Here is a 13370-nt window from a genome sequence, read left to right as displayed (position 1 = left end):
CCACGATGCAAACTGCATAGATGAGGTTTGTGCTACACAATCTGGACGATCTTTTTGATAATCTCTTATATTTTGGAAAAAGATATATGTTCTGTTTGTGCTTAAATTGTGACGGCCTTTGATCGATTTTAAAAATCGGACATGTTCACTTTGCGTTCAAAAAGAGTTCAAGAAGACCAAATCAATCGTAGATTTCCGATACGGGCAGAAGTCACTTGTGCACTTAAACGCCTACTTTTAAGAACACAATTACCAATTAAGTACAGCTGTCTCTACAACGAACATTTTGTTCTGAGATGTTTTCAAATACACTTTTAGTGCTGGTCTTAGCTCATTTGGTTCACTTTTGGCTATATAATTGCAGAAAAAATATGCGAGGCCATGAACACTGTTGACGGTTTCTATATCTACAAGCGCCCGCCATCTTTTCAATAATTAACCATGGTATGCATTTATAAACACATTTGATTTTTTTCGCTTTTTTGGATCACATTCGTCATTTTCCTCGTCAAAAGGTATATGCAGGTCGTGGGCATTCTACTTTATACTGTACAATATATAAGTGCACAACATATGAATAACAATATCATAATAATAAATGTGCATGTATTGGTATTTAAAGTGTTTCTGTGACTACAATTCTAAATTTACAAATGTTTCATATAATCATAATATTTCACATATATCTTAATTAACAGTGAATTTCGTTAAATGCATTTTAACCCAAAAAGAAAGGGAGAAAAAAGCCTTGCAAATTATTTATTTTGGATGTTATTTATACTTCTGGATATCGTTTGTATCCTTACAAGCTTAAGAAAGAATTACTATGGATCTTTCTTTTCATAAAACAAATTCCATGTCTTAAGTAAGGAATCATTTTGAAAAATCGTTTTCTCTCTAAAATTAATAAACTGGTACATAATATATTGTTTTGCTCTTGTAGTATTGGTACCTGTCTTTTTACTCCACAGCTGAAAATATATACATAACAACTCGGGTACCAGCGGTAATGAATGTTTGTTTTTGTCCACTCGAGGAATATTGATATATAAATAATAAATGAGTGCAAAGTGTTATATAAAATGTGTCTTAAGGATATATATATATATATAAGTTTTTGTATGAGGATATACATGTACTTTGGTACTATAATTTCTATAAAAAAACGTTTGTGAACTGATAAAAATATTGGTACATTATGTCTCTATAATGTATAAATAGCCAAATTCATCATGTCGCAAAAACGAGCTAGCTGCTATATCATTTCGCAAAGAGATAGTGCATTATTGAACTGAGGTAACTGAAAACTCATTCTGCACGAAAAAGTCATGAACTATTTCCTATATACTTTCAGAAAAGGGAAAGGAATATTTATTGCAGTTGAAGTACTATCTTTCTATCTAGGATATAATAACACCAATTACAATCAATTACTTTATCATTTCTCAGGATACCTTTAAGAAAATATGTTTAATATATCAAATATATATATATATATATATATATATATATATATATATATATATACATTGACCTCCCTCGTGAAATTCAGAACGCTAGATCAAAATTATGGCCAGACTTTAAAAAGCTAAAAAATGAAGCGCCTAGATCTAAACTTCAAATTGTCTACCCAGCGAAACTCATTCAGGACGGTAAGCTGATACACGATGCACTTCCGGAGTGGGATAGATATACTCAAATTGACAGATTCGAGCTCCTTGATCGCATATCTTCTAGTGCCGAGGGTTCAGAAGCAGCAAATAATACGCAACAACAATCACAATTTGCACGTGCGGAAGAACAGGAACTAATAAATCAAAGTGAAACAAGTACTAACTTACAGCATTCTTCATGTAGTGAGCCGCGTATCCCTGTGAGCGCTGGTATGCCGCAAATACCACTGCCAGTTCCACCTCAGCCGTTAATGGCACAGCTAACACTTAATTCTTTTATGAATATGTTGGCAGCAAGCTTATCACAACAGTGCGGAGCATTCCTACCGATTCCCGTGTTAAACAATAACAGTGCTAGCCCACCAAATGACACTATCAATGAACGTCAGAGCTGTCAGATGGAAACGCAGACATTTCCTACCACTGATATTATCCATACAAACAATATGAGCTCCATTAGTCCCAATGTCTCCACTGTCCAGAATGTATCCCCAGATCCCCCTGACTCTTGTGTCCAAAGTACTCACATTATTGATCTGGCTAATCAAAATGATATAAATCCCATCAGTGTTAATCACAGTATTGATAGTCCGACTAGAAATACAATTTTGCCCCCCAACACATTGAACTCCTCTGTTTTGACCACTTCCTACCCTGAACATGAAAATGTAGCACAAATAAGTCCATCCCCAGTTATAAATAAACCAGCTGTTTGTGTTGTCCCGAGTTCGATGCCAAATTTTGACAGTGATGAGACATTATTGAAACGTGTTCCAGATTCGGCGTGTCAACATATTGATACGCCTCTTGCACAACGTGTAACTAGAGGGCGAGATCGTGTATCTGGTATATCCCGGTCTCAGAAACGCTCGAGTTCAACCAAGCCGTATAGGCGAAACAGTGTCAGCTCTACACGTGAAAATACAGATTTTGGTTTTACGCGTGCTAAAAATAGCTCGGTGTCGAATAATCCAGGTCAAGATCATCAGGCAGAACGAAAGCAGGCGACGGGTAGCAGTGTAAATACTGGACAATTATAGTTTACTGATCAGAAGGTAACGCTGCAGTGCGCGCTATTGAACATTCAAGGTTTAGTGACCAAACGAACTAATAAATTACAGTCTGAAGAAGTTTTAAATATTTTTGAAAATAATGATATTGTATGTTTTACTGAGACTTGGGGAAATGAATATTGCAATTTTAATGTTAATAATTTTGAGCATTTCTTTTTAAATAGAACTGTCAATAAAGCGTCTGCAAAAAGAGCTTCGGGTGGTATTTGCATTTATGTTAGAAATGATTTTGTGACGCAAGACACCCTGGTGTTCACTAGCGAAGATGATATTATTTGTATAAAAATAAGCGGGTCTAAAATTGGCTTGACAAATGATTTATTTATTGGATTATGTTATATTGTACCCGAAAATAGTAGCAGAGAGGCTATGATTGATAACAGTACATATGATAGATTGCTTGAATACATTGTTAGTTTAGATAATAAATATGAGAACGGCTTCAATTTTATGTTATGTGGCGATTTCAACTCTAGAACAAGTAATTTACCAGATTGGGTTGTAAGTGATAACATCGGGCATGCTGATATTTTGCCAGAAGATTATCAAATTGATGAAAATCTGTTACGCGTGTCGCAGGACAGCGGTCACGTGAACAATAATGGTCAGTTACTGTTAGATTTATGTAAGCAGACTGGTATTAGAATAATAAATGGCCGTTTAAAAGGCAAATATACTTTTGTTTCAAACAGAGGCTGCAGTGTTGTTGATTATTTTTTATGTACTCAAAATTTATTTGAACATGTAGATTATTTTAATGTAAATGATCCAAATGTTATTACTGATCACTGTTTAGTAAGATGTCACTTGGAATTTTGTGTAAAACAGGCTGATATTATAGATAATAAGCGGTCTTATGAAACGTCGCAATATAAATATGTGTGGTATAAAGATAATGCTAATGATTATATAAGTAAATTGAATGAAAATGATATTGTACATAAATTGAATATGTTTGATGTAAATGTTGAACAATCGCACAGTAATGATGATATTAACTCGTGTGTTAGTGAATTTGCTAGTATTATGGATGATGTGTGCTCACCTTTATTTAAACGTAATGTTGGAAACCAAAGATCAAATAATAATTATCTAGATACGAATCAAAAGTGGTACACACAAGAATGTGACGATATTAAGCGGGCATTTTACGCTGCGCTGAATTTGTATAGAAATGATAAATCTGAGGCTAACCGTGTAAACATGGTAACGGTAAGGTCTAGATATAAGTCATGTTTACGTAATACTAGATTTGTTTTTGATAAAAAAGAAACTGATAAACTTGTGAATGCTAAATTTAAAAATGCAAGGCTGTATTGGAAAATGTTAAAAACTGTGCTGGTGTTAAAGATGCTAATATACCTATGGAAACTTTTGAGCGTTATTTCAAATCTGTAAATAATCCTGAAGATCCCTTTTTTCACCGGATGAAGATGTGTTGCATTTTATAGAAAGATATGAAAGTGAGGTGTTTAATGTTATGTTTTCTTGCTTGAACTTGCCATTTACTTATGAAAATTTGTCAAACGCTATTAAACAATTAAGCAATAACAAAAGTGGAGGTCCAGATATGTATATTAATGAATTGTTTATATATGGTAAAGAGGCATTGATACCCCATTTGTTAACACTTTTTAACAAAATTTTTCAAGTCGGACATTTTCCAGACGTATGGTCAGAAGGATTTATAATACCTTTGCATAAAAAAGGAAGCATGAATGATGAAAATAATTATCGAGGTATTACGTTGCTCAGTGCTTTAGGTAAATTATTTACTAGAATTATCAATAATCGTTTAACGGACTGGGCAGAGACATATAGTGTTTATATTGAAGCACAGGCAGGTTTTCGGTCTAATTTAGGAACTACTGATAATTTATTTGTTTTACATGGATTGATAAATCATTTTATAAATAACAATAAACATTTGTACTGTGCTTTTATAGATTTTAGTAAGGCTTTTGATTATGTAAACAGGGACAATTTATGGACAAAATTAATCAAATTTGGTCTTAGAGGCAATATATTGAATATTATTAGATCAATGTACACATCGGTAAAGTCTAGAGTAAAATATTGTAACACTTTAAGTGATAGTTTTCAATGTACATTGGGTGTTAGACAGGGAGAATGTTTGTCCCCTTTTTTATTTTCTATGTTCCTTAACGATATTGAAGATATGTACCTTAAACATGATGTTGAAGGGATAGATGTTAACATGTTTAAAATGTTTTTAATATTATATGCTGATGATATTGTGATTTTTGCAAACAATAGTTTAGAGTTACAAAACAATCTTGATTTGTTGTTGGATTATTGTCAGAAATGGAAATTAGTGGTCAATGCAGCAAAAACAAAAATTATGATTTTTAGAAAAGGTGGTAGAATTTCAGATGACTTAAGATTTTATTACGATGGAAATGTTATAGAAATTGTTAAATCATTTGTATACCTTGGTTTAGTCTTTACAGTAGGCGGTTCTTTTGCTGAAACACAAAATTCACTTTCTGGACAAACTTTAAAAGCAATTTTTAAAATGAAAAATATTTATATAAATTTACAAATATCTCCGTTAGACATAGAATAGAATTGTTCGATAAACTAATTTTGCCAATTCTTAACTATGGTAGTGAAGTATGGGGCTTTAATAAAGGATTATCAATTGAAAGATTACATATGCAATTTTGCAAACGTCTATTGAATGTTAAGAAAAGTACACAAAATGACTTTATCTATGGAGAGTTAGGTAGGATGCCACTACAGAATTTTAGATATTATAATATAATTAGATACTGGGTGAAGTTATTATATTCAAATGATAATAGATATTGTAGAAAGGTATATGATATGTTATATAATGATGTTATTATAAATCCAACTAAACAAAATTGGTAATCACTTACGAGAAACGTATTATGTTCTCTTGGATTTCATGATGCATGGTTGTTTCAAACAATAGGTGATGAAAAAGTATTTCTTCTAAATGTTAAGCAACGTATAAAAGATCAATTTTTGCAAAATTGGTCTGGTAGGTTAAATGATTCAAGCAGAGCCTCATTGTATAAATATATTGCTAATCATGGTTTTCAGTCGTACTTAGATATTGTTGTTATTAATAAATATCGTATAAATTTGTCACGTTTACGCCTATCTTTGCACAGATTATGTATAGAGACTGGTCGGTGGACCAGGCCTACGAGCACACCAGTTAATGAAAGGAAATGTAATATATGCAATATACTTGAAGATGAGTACCATTTTGTCTTAGAATGTTCTTTGTATCATGATTTGAGAAAACAATTCATCCCAAAATATTACTGGAAGCGACCAAATATGCAAAAATTTATAGAATTTTTAATGAACGATAAAAAGCAAATCCTTAAGAATTTATCATTGTATTTTGAAAAGGCTTTTACTTTGAGAAAAACTGTGTTATATGGTAATTAATGCTTTGAATGCCAAAATTACTTTACTGTAATAAGAAATGCAGTATTTAGTGTGTATGCTTTCATGTTATTATCGATTTGATATGTTATATTTTTATATAAGTAATAATGTAGTGTATGACGTGTTTGAATAATTATACCCTATTATGTAAACCTCACTTTTTTACATGAAATAATAATTGTTAAATAAAATGATACCTTGTGTTGTAGTTTCACAACTTTCGTTTCGAGTGAAACTTCAAATTAAGGGTGTAGTCACATATTATACGCATTTTATGTGCTCATCATTATTACGCTTTTAAATTCAATTCAAATCAAAGTTTTACCACTTTCGTTCTTTCGTTATTTGTCGGTAAAGCTGAAATACTCATACAGTTCGACAACATTAAAAAAATTTATATATATAACAGCAAATGCGATCATTATACCAAAACAATATTCAAAACGTGTAATTTGTTAGTCCCTATTCTTATGCATGATACGGTTTTTATTCAGAATCAGAATTGTATGGGTTTTTGAAGCAAAATAGTTATATTAATGATTACAACAATATATGAGTAGATAATATATGACACATAATTAGAAAGTCTCACTAATCGAAAATTTGATAAATTATATTATAAATACGCCTCAGTGCATGGGAGGTAAAACAAATTAATGTGTATTTGCGTTTCATGTATAGTTATGTCCCCTTTCTATTGAAATTTATGAGAGACTAAAATGATTGTGTACATATACTAGATACATGTAGAGGTATGTTCAGATATTATGCATGTATATTTTGTAATATTATATATTGTTCAAAATTTATTTGTAATATATGTACCACATGGGTTTATGACCTTCTGGTTTGATTGAATAAAATCTTGAAATCTTGAAATCTTATATATATATCGAAACCAAAAAACAACAAACAATTTGACAAAATAAAACAAACAAAAAACGACAAAAAAATAAAAATAAATAAATAACTAGAAATGTGTCCATAGGATACGGGTGCCCCACCGTGCCACTGTTCTGTCAATCTAATGACTCTTGGTCATTTTTAAAAAACTAAAGATATTTTACTAAGTAAAGGGCAAAAACTTTACAAATACTGAATAAATCCACAAGCAGACCCCAAGGTGCATAGGTACACATGCTGAGCAACATTCTTGTAGACTTTCAGGCCTACAAGTGAAATACTTTTTGAGCTATGTATGAACAAGTTGAAAATTGCAAATTTATACTACTGTTAGTCAAGGGCAATAACTCTTACAAAACTGAAAAATCCACATGCAAAGTCCCAAGTTCAAAGCTTTATCGTGATTGTTGATAGTACTACTAGTATATGCGGCAATGAAATTTAGACAATCCTTAATTAAATAAATAAGAAGATTTATATTGAATTTATCTTAAAAGAATAAAATCTGATGCATATTTAACTTTATATCCTCGTGCTTAGAAATAAAATATAACTGAAACCCTTATTCTAAAACACATATTTTCAAATATTTGTACTTCTTTTACGTAAACACATATCAAATTATATAACATTTGGTATTTGTTATTAGTGAAATTAAAGCTTTTTCTAAATGCATTAGTGGAAAACCAATAAACTTTCACCTCAGAGCCATTACTGGTCTTACTTTTGCAGGGATTTCTTAGATGTTAAAAAAATGCCAACTATCTGAAATCTAGCCCTGGGTCTCAGAGAAGAAGGTGATTGAAGGTTTTTCGTTGCACAAAAAAGGACCTATCCTTTTTCCCAATTTGAACGATATTTGTAGAGATGCATTCGATTATGTTTCATAGCAAATATTTTTACCCTGAGGTTTCTGAGATGAAGATTTTGTTGAGTTTTTACTAAACAAATATCATAAGAAAACATATACCTCCGAGCGATGTCAATGTTAGCCATAGAGATAAAGTTTAGGTTAGGTAAATAACTTCCATTATAAAAGCTACATGCCTCCAAATGAGCCAAAATTTTATATAAATATTTTAAGAAATCAAACTTTGGAAAAATGTACTAAGATTTTTAGAAAAGGTTTAAGTGTTAATTTATGTATATCTTATGTGCAATAAATGACAAATTTAACATTATTTATCAACTTATTTCTACCGCGTAACGAACGTAGTACGGGCTATTTTTGCATATTTTTACCTATTTGTGGTAATTTTAGTATTTAAGTGCCGATTGTAATGTGTCAATTACTACCTTTGTTCAATTCACAATATTTCGTTTTTTTAATACATGCTCAAAATATTCGTGAACTGAAGGATGAATCTCGAGACGTGCTGCATTAATTACAGACATAAACTTAGTGGAATAATCCGGCGGAGTTGATACAAAGAAGTAGAAATATTTCTTTTTATAAAAGTCTTGATAAATCATTCGATCAAACTCTACTTCTATACCTAAAATAAGGAGAGAATCAGAAGCAAATTGTGAGCAAGTATTCACAACTGTATATTTGTGCTAAAATTTCTTTTTCTATTTCAATAAAGCCGGGATACAGAAGCCTACGAGATCACGTTCATGTGGCAAAATTCATTGCTGAAAATGTAAGTTAAATAATTGTTATCATTTTCTTGTTTCCTCATTTTGTACAATGTACACAAGATGATAGCTTTAATCGAGTTATTGTTAAAGCTAAACTATACTTGTGTGCACATTTATTGTATCAGTTGTGAGCGTACACTACCATCTATCCAATACATGTGCCTAGTTCGTGCAAAACATGATGGAAAACCACATATTAGCCTAGTTACATTCATATTTGAACATCCCTCGTATAATATGCATTTTACTAAGAAATTGAATATGTTATAAAAATGCGTTAATTAAATTACAACAACGTGTAAGCAAACAAAGATCAAGACCTTAACTAAGGATTACACAAGATCGTATTATATGCGACAATGAAATTTAGACAATCCTTAATTAAATAATTAAGAAGATTTATATTGAATTTATATTAAAATAAAATAAAATCCGACGCATACTTAACTTTATATCCTCAAGCTTAGAAATATAATATAACATAAGCCCTTATTCTAAAACACATTTTTTCAAAATATTTGTACTTCTTTTACGTAATCACATATCAAATTGCATTAGATTTGGCTTGGTTTAAACATATTGATTTAAGCTCGATTGCGAAACAAGTTCTTGCAACTTATATTAATCACTTTCGAGTCCGCTTCATATGGAGAAACATGGTCTTGACCCGAGTAGGGCTCGAACCAATGATCTCTGGGTTGAGAGGCAGACACCTTAACCATTAGGCCACCGCTCCCCTTATTTTACCTGTCTGTGGTAATTTTGGTATATTTAAGTGCCGATTGCAATGTCTCAAATACTTGCTTGGTTCAATTAACAATATTTTTTTTTAAAACATGTTCACTTTAGGATGATTGTCATACATGTTCACTTTAGGATGATTTGGTATTGTATAAGTGGAATTAAAGCTTTTTCAGAATGCATTAATGGAAAGCCAATAACTGTCGGCGGGTGGAAAACTTTCACCTCAGAGCCATTATTGGTATTACTTTTGCAGAGATTTATTTGATGATGAATAATGCCAACTGTCTGAAATCTAGCCTTGTGTCTTAGGGAAGAAGATGATTGAAGGTTTTGCTTTGTACATACAAGGATCTATCCTTTATCCCAATTTGAACGATTTTTGTGGAGATGCATTCGATTATGTTTCATAGCAAATATCTTTACTCTGGGGTTTCAGAGATGAAGATTTTGTTTAGTGTTTACTACACACATATCATAACAAAACATATAACTCCGATCGATGTCAATGTTACCCATAGACATTAAGTTTAGGTAGGATAAATAACTTTCATTATAAAAGCTACATGCCTCCAAATGAGCCAAAATATTATATAAATATCTCAAGAAATCAAACTTTGGAAAAATGTACTAAGATTTTTAGAAAAGTAAAAAGATTAAAAGTCAAAGTGATAATTTACATGTATATCTGATGTGCAATAAATGAGAAATTTAACATTATTTATCAACTTATTTCCACCGCTTAACGAACGCAGTAGGGGCTATTTTTGCATATTTTTACCTGTTTGTGGTAATTTTAGTATATTTAAGTGCCGATTGCAATGTGTCAATTACTTTCTTTGTTCAATTCACAATATTTTATTTTTTAAATACATGTTCACTTTAGGATGATTCTCGAGACGTGCTGCATTAATTACAGACATAAACTTGACCTTGTGGAATTATCCGGCGGAGTTGATACAAAGAATTAGAAATATTTCTTTTTATAAAAATCTTTATAAATCATTCGATCAAACTCTACTTCTATACCTTAAATAAGGATAGAATTAGAAATGTTCCGGAATGATCTACTTCTGCAAGTTATTAAACAACGGTAATTTAAAAATTGTGAGCAAGTTTTCACAATTGTATATTTGTGCTAAAATTTCTTTTTCTATTTCAATAAAGCCTAGTACTGACTCGGGATTCAGAAGCCTACAAGATCACGTTTATGGGGCAAAATTCATTGCTGAAAATGTAAGTTAAATAATTGTTATCATTTTCCTGTTTCCTCATTTTGTACATTGTACACAAGATGATATCTTTAATCGAGTTATTGTTAAAGCTAGACTGAACTTGTGTGCACATTTATTGCATCAATTGAGAGCTTACACTACCATATATCCAATGCATGTGCCTAGTTCGTGCAAAACATGATGGAAAGCCAGATAGTAGCCTAGTTACATTCATTTTTGAACATCCCTCGTATAATTTGCCTTTTACTAAGAAATTGAATATGTTATAAAAATGCGTTAATTAAATTACAACAGCGTGTAAGCAAACAAAGATCAAAACCTTAACTAAGGATTACACAAGATCGTATTATATGCTACAATGAAATTTAGACAATCCTTAATTAAATAATTAAGAAGATTTATATTGAATTTATATTAATAGAATAAAATCTGACGCATATTTAACCTTATACCCTCGTGCTTAGAAATATAACTTAAGTCCTTATTCTAAAACACATTTTTTTCAAAATATTTGTACTTCTTTGACGTAATAACATATCAAATTGCATTAGATTTGGTTTGGTTTAAACATATTTATTTAAGCTCGATTGCGAAACAAGTTCTTGCAACTTATATTAATCACTTTCGAGTCCGCTTCCTTGAACCAGCCAGTACTGGTGTCAAATGGAGAAACATGGTCTTGACCCGAGTAGGGCTCGAACCCATGATCCTGGGTTGAGAGGCAGACACCTTAACCACTAAGCCACCGTTCCCCTTATTTTACCTGTTTGTGGTAATTTTTGTATATTTAAGTGCCGACTGCAATGTCTCAATTACTTTCTTTGTTCATTTAACAATATTTTATTTTTTAATACATGTTCACTTTAGGATAATTTGGTATTGTATAAGTGGAATAAAAGCTTTTTCAAAATGCATTAATGGAAAGCCAATAACTGTCGGCGGGTGGAAAACTTTCACCTCAGAGCCATTATTGGTATTACTTTTGCAGAGATTTATTTGATGATGAATAATGCCAACTGTCTGAAATCTAGCCTTGTGTCTTAGGGAAGAAGATGATTGAAGGTTTTGCTTTGTACATACAAGGATCTATCCTTTATCCCAATTTGAACGATTTTTGTGGAGATGCATTCGATTATGTTTCATAGCAAATATCTTTACTCTGGGGTTTCAGAGATGAAGATTTTGTTTAGTTTTTACTACACACATATCATAAGGAAACATATAACTCCGAGCAATGTCAATCTTAACTATAGACATAAAGTTTAGGTATGATAAATAACTACCATTATAAAAGCTACATGCCTCCAAATGAGCCAAAATATTATATAAATATTTCAAGAAAACGAACTTTGGAAAAATGTACTAAGATTTTTAGAAAAGTAAATCGCTTAAAAGTCAAAGTGATAATTTACATGTATATCTGATGTGCAATAAATGAGAAATTTAACATTATTTATCAACTTATTTCTACCGCTTAACGACACAGTAGGGGCTATTTTTTTGCACATTTTTTCCTGTTTGTGGTAATTTTAGTATATTTAAGTGCCGATTGCAATGTGTCAATTACTTTTTTTTGTTCAACTCACAATATATATGACTCGGGATTCAGAAGCCTTCAAGATCACGTTCATGGGGAACAATTCGGTGAAGAATATGTAAGTTAAATAATTGTAATCGTTTCGTCAATTTGTACATTTTGGGTTACTTATTTCATGAACAATTAAAAAGGAGGCCTAATACGTAGTTTGTAATATTATCTCTTAACTATCTGGGGGAGACAGAACTTTTGTAAAGTGACAAATATGCGGGCAAATTAAATTTTCTTTTCTTCAGAAACATTCCCGTAGAACAAACTTACATTGTGTACGTCCTCATACCAATTATGTTTTCCGGTTACATCACTTGAGTGACAACCTGTTGCATTTTTTAACGGGAAGGGGATAAACCACAGTATTTTCTTATTCAGCTGAAATTTTTAAAATATTAAACTATCAAAATTAATGAAGTAAAATGCACGGCTAGGAATTCATTACTGCTGCATTCCCTCTAATACTAAGAAATATCTGAATTTATATACTTCCATGTTATGGGTATCAATCAACAGAAATAACGTTGGTATCATACCCCCGCTTCCCCCAAAAATGAATAAATGAATAAATAAATAATTGATATGAGTTTCGTTACAATTAAAATTGTAAACTGCTGCTTTTCTCAATACTTGTGATAAAATCAATATGCAATATGTTAAGCAGACTAAGCAAGCCGCATCAGGACGTATGAATGGATGCATTGTTTTTTACAGATACCTTATCATCCATAAATGTTGGACCACACTTTAATCTGAATGAAGATAATTTTCATGACTTTTCATTTATGCTCATAGATATAATTAAAAATAAAATTGACCATGAAAAGAAATTTTTGGATAATTATATAAAATAGAATCACAATATCCAGAAGGAATGATTATAAAATTGTAATTTATTGCCAATAGATACATGTACGTAATTTCATGTTTATGATAATGATGTGTGTATATTTTAGTACAGTTTTGTTTTTGTTCTTGTTAAACGTTAAGCCCTTTTTGGACATACATTATTGCATTTAATTTTAATCAGTGATCACAACCACCAAGTTTTGAATTGATGTTCTTTGTT

At 31.2% G+C, this 13370-nt stretch overlaps 1 long non-coding RNA gene across 1 annotated transcript in view; it reads left to right on the top strand.

Annotated features, from left to right (window-relative positions):
* The window catches only part of LOC132732134 (uncharacterized), a 47680-nt gene extending 36966 nt beyond the window's left edge, over window positions 1-10714 (top strand). The window contains exon 4 of the long non-coding RNA XR_009625990.1: window positions 10646-10714. This is a non-coding gene — a long non-coding RNA (uncharacterized LOC132732134). The remainder of the gene's footprint in view (window positions 1-10645) is intronic.
* Window positions 10715-13370: the final 2656 nt, after the last annotated feature.

The sequence above is a fragment of the Ruditapes philippinarum genome, unplaced genomic scaffold (assembly GCF_026571515.1).
Source record: "Ruditapes philippinarum isolate M1 unplaced genomic scaffold, ASM2657151v2 ctg803_1_1_1_1, whole genome shotgun sequence".
Lineage (NCBI taxonomy): Eukaryota > Metazoa > Mollusca > Bivalvia > Venerida > Veneridae > Ruditapes > Ruditapes philippinarum.
Note: the sequence above shows the minus strand (reverse complement) of the source record. Positions and strands in the feature narration are given on the sequence as shown.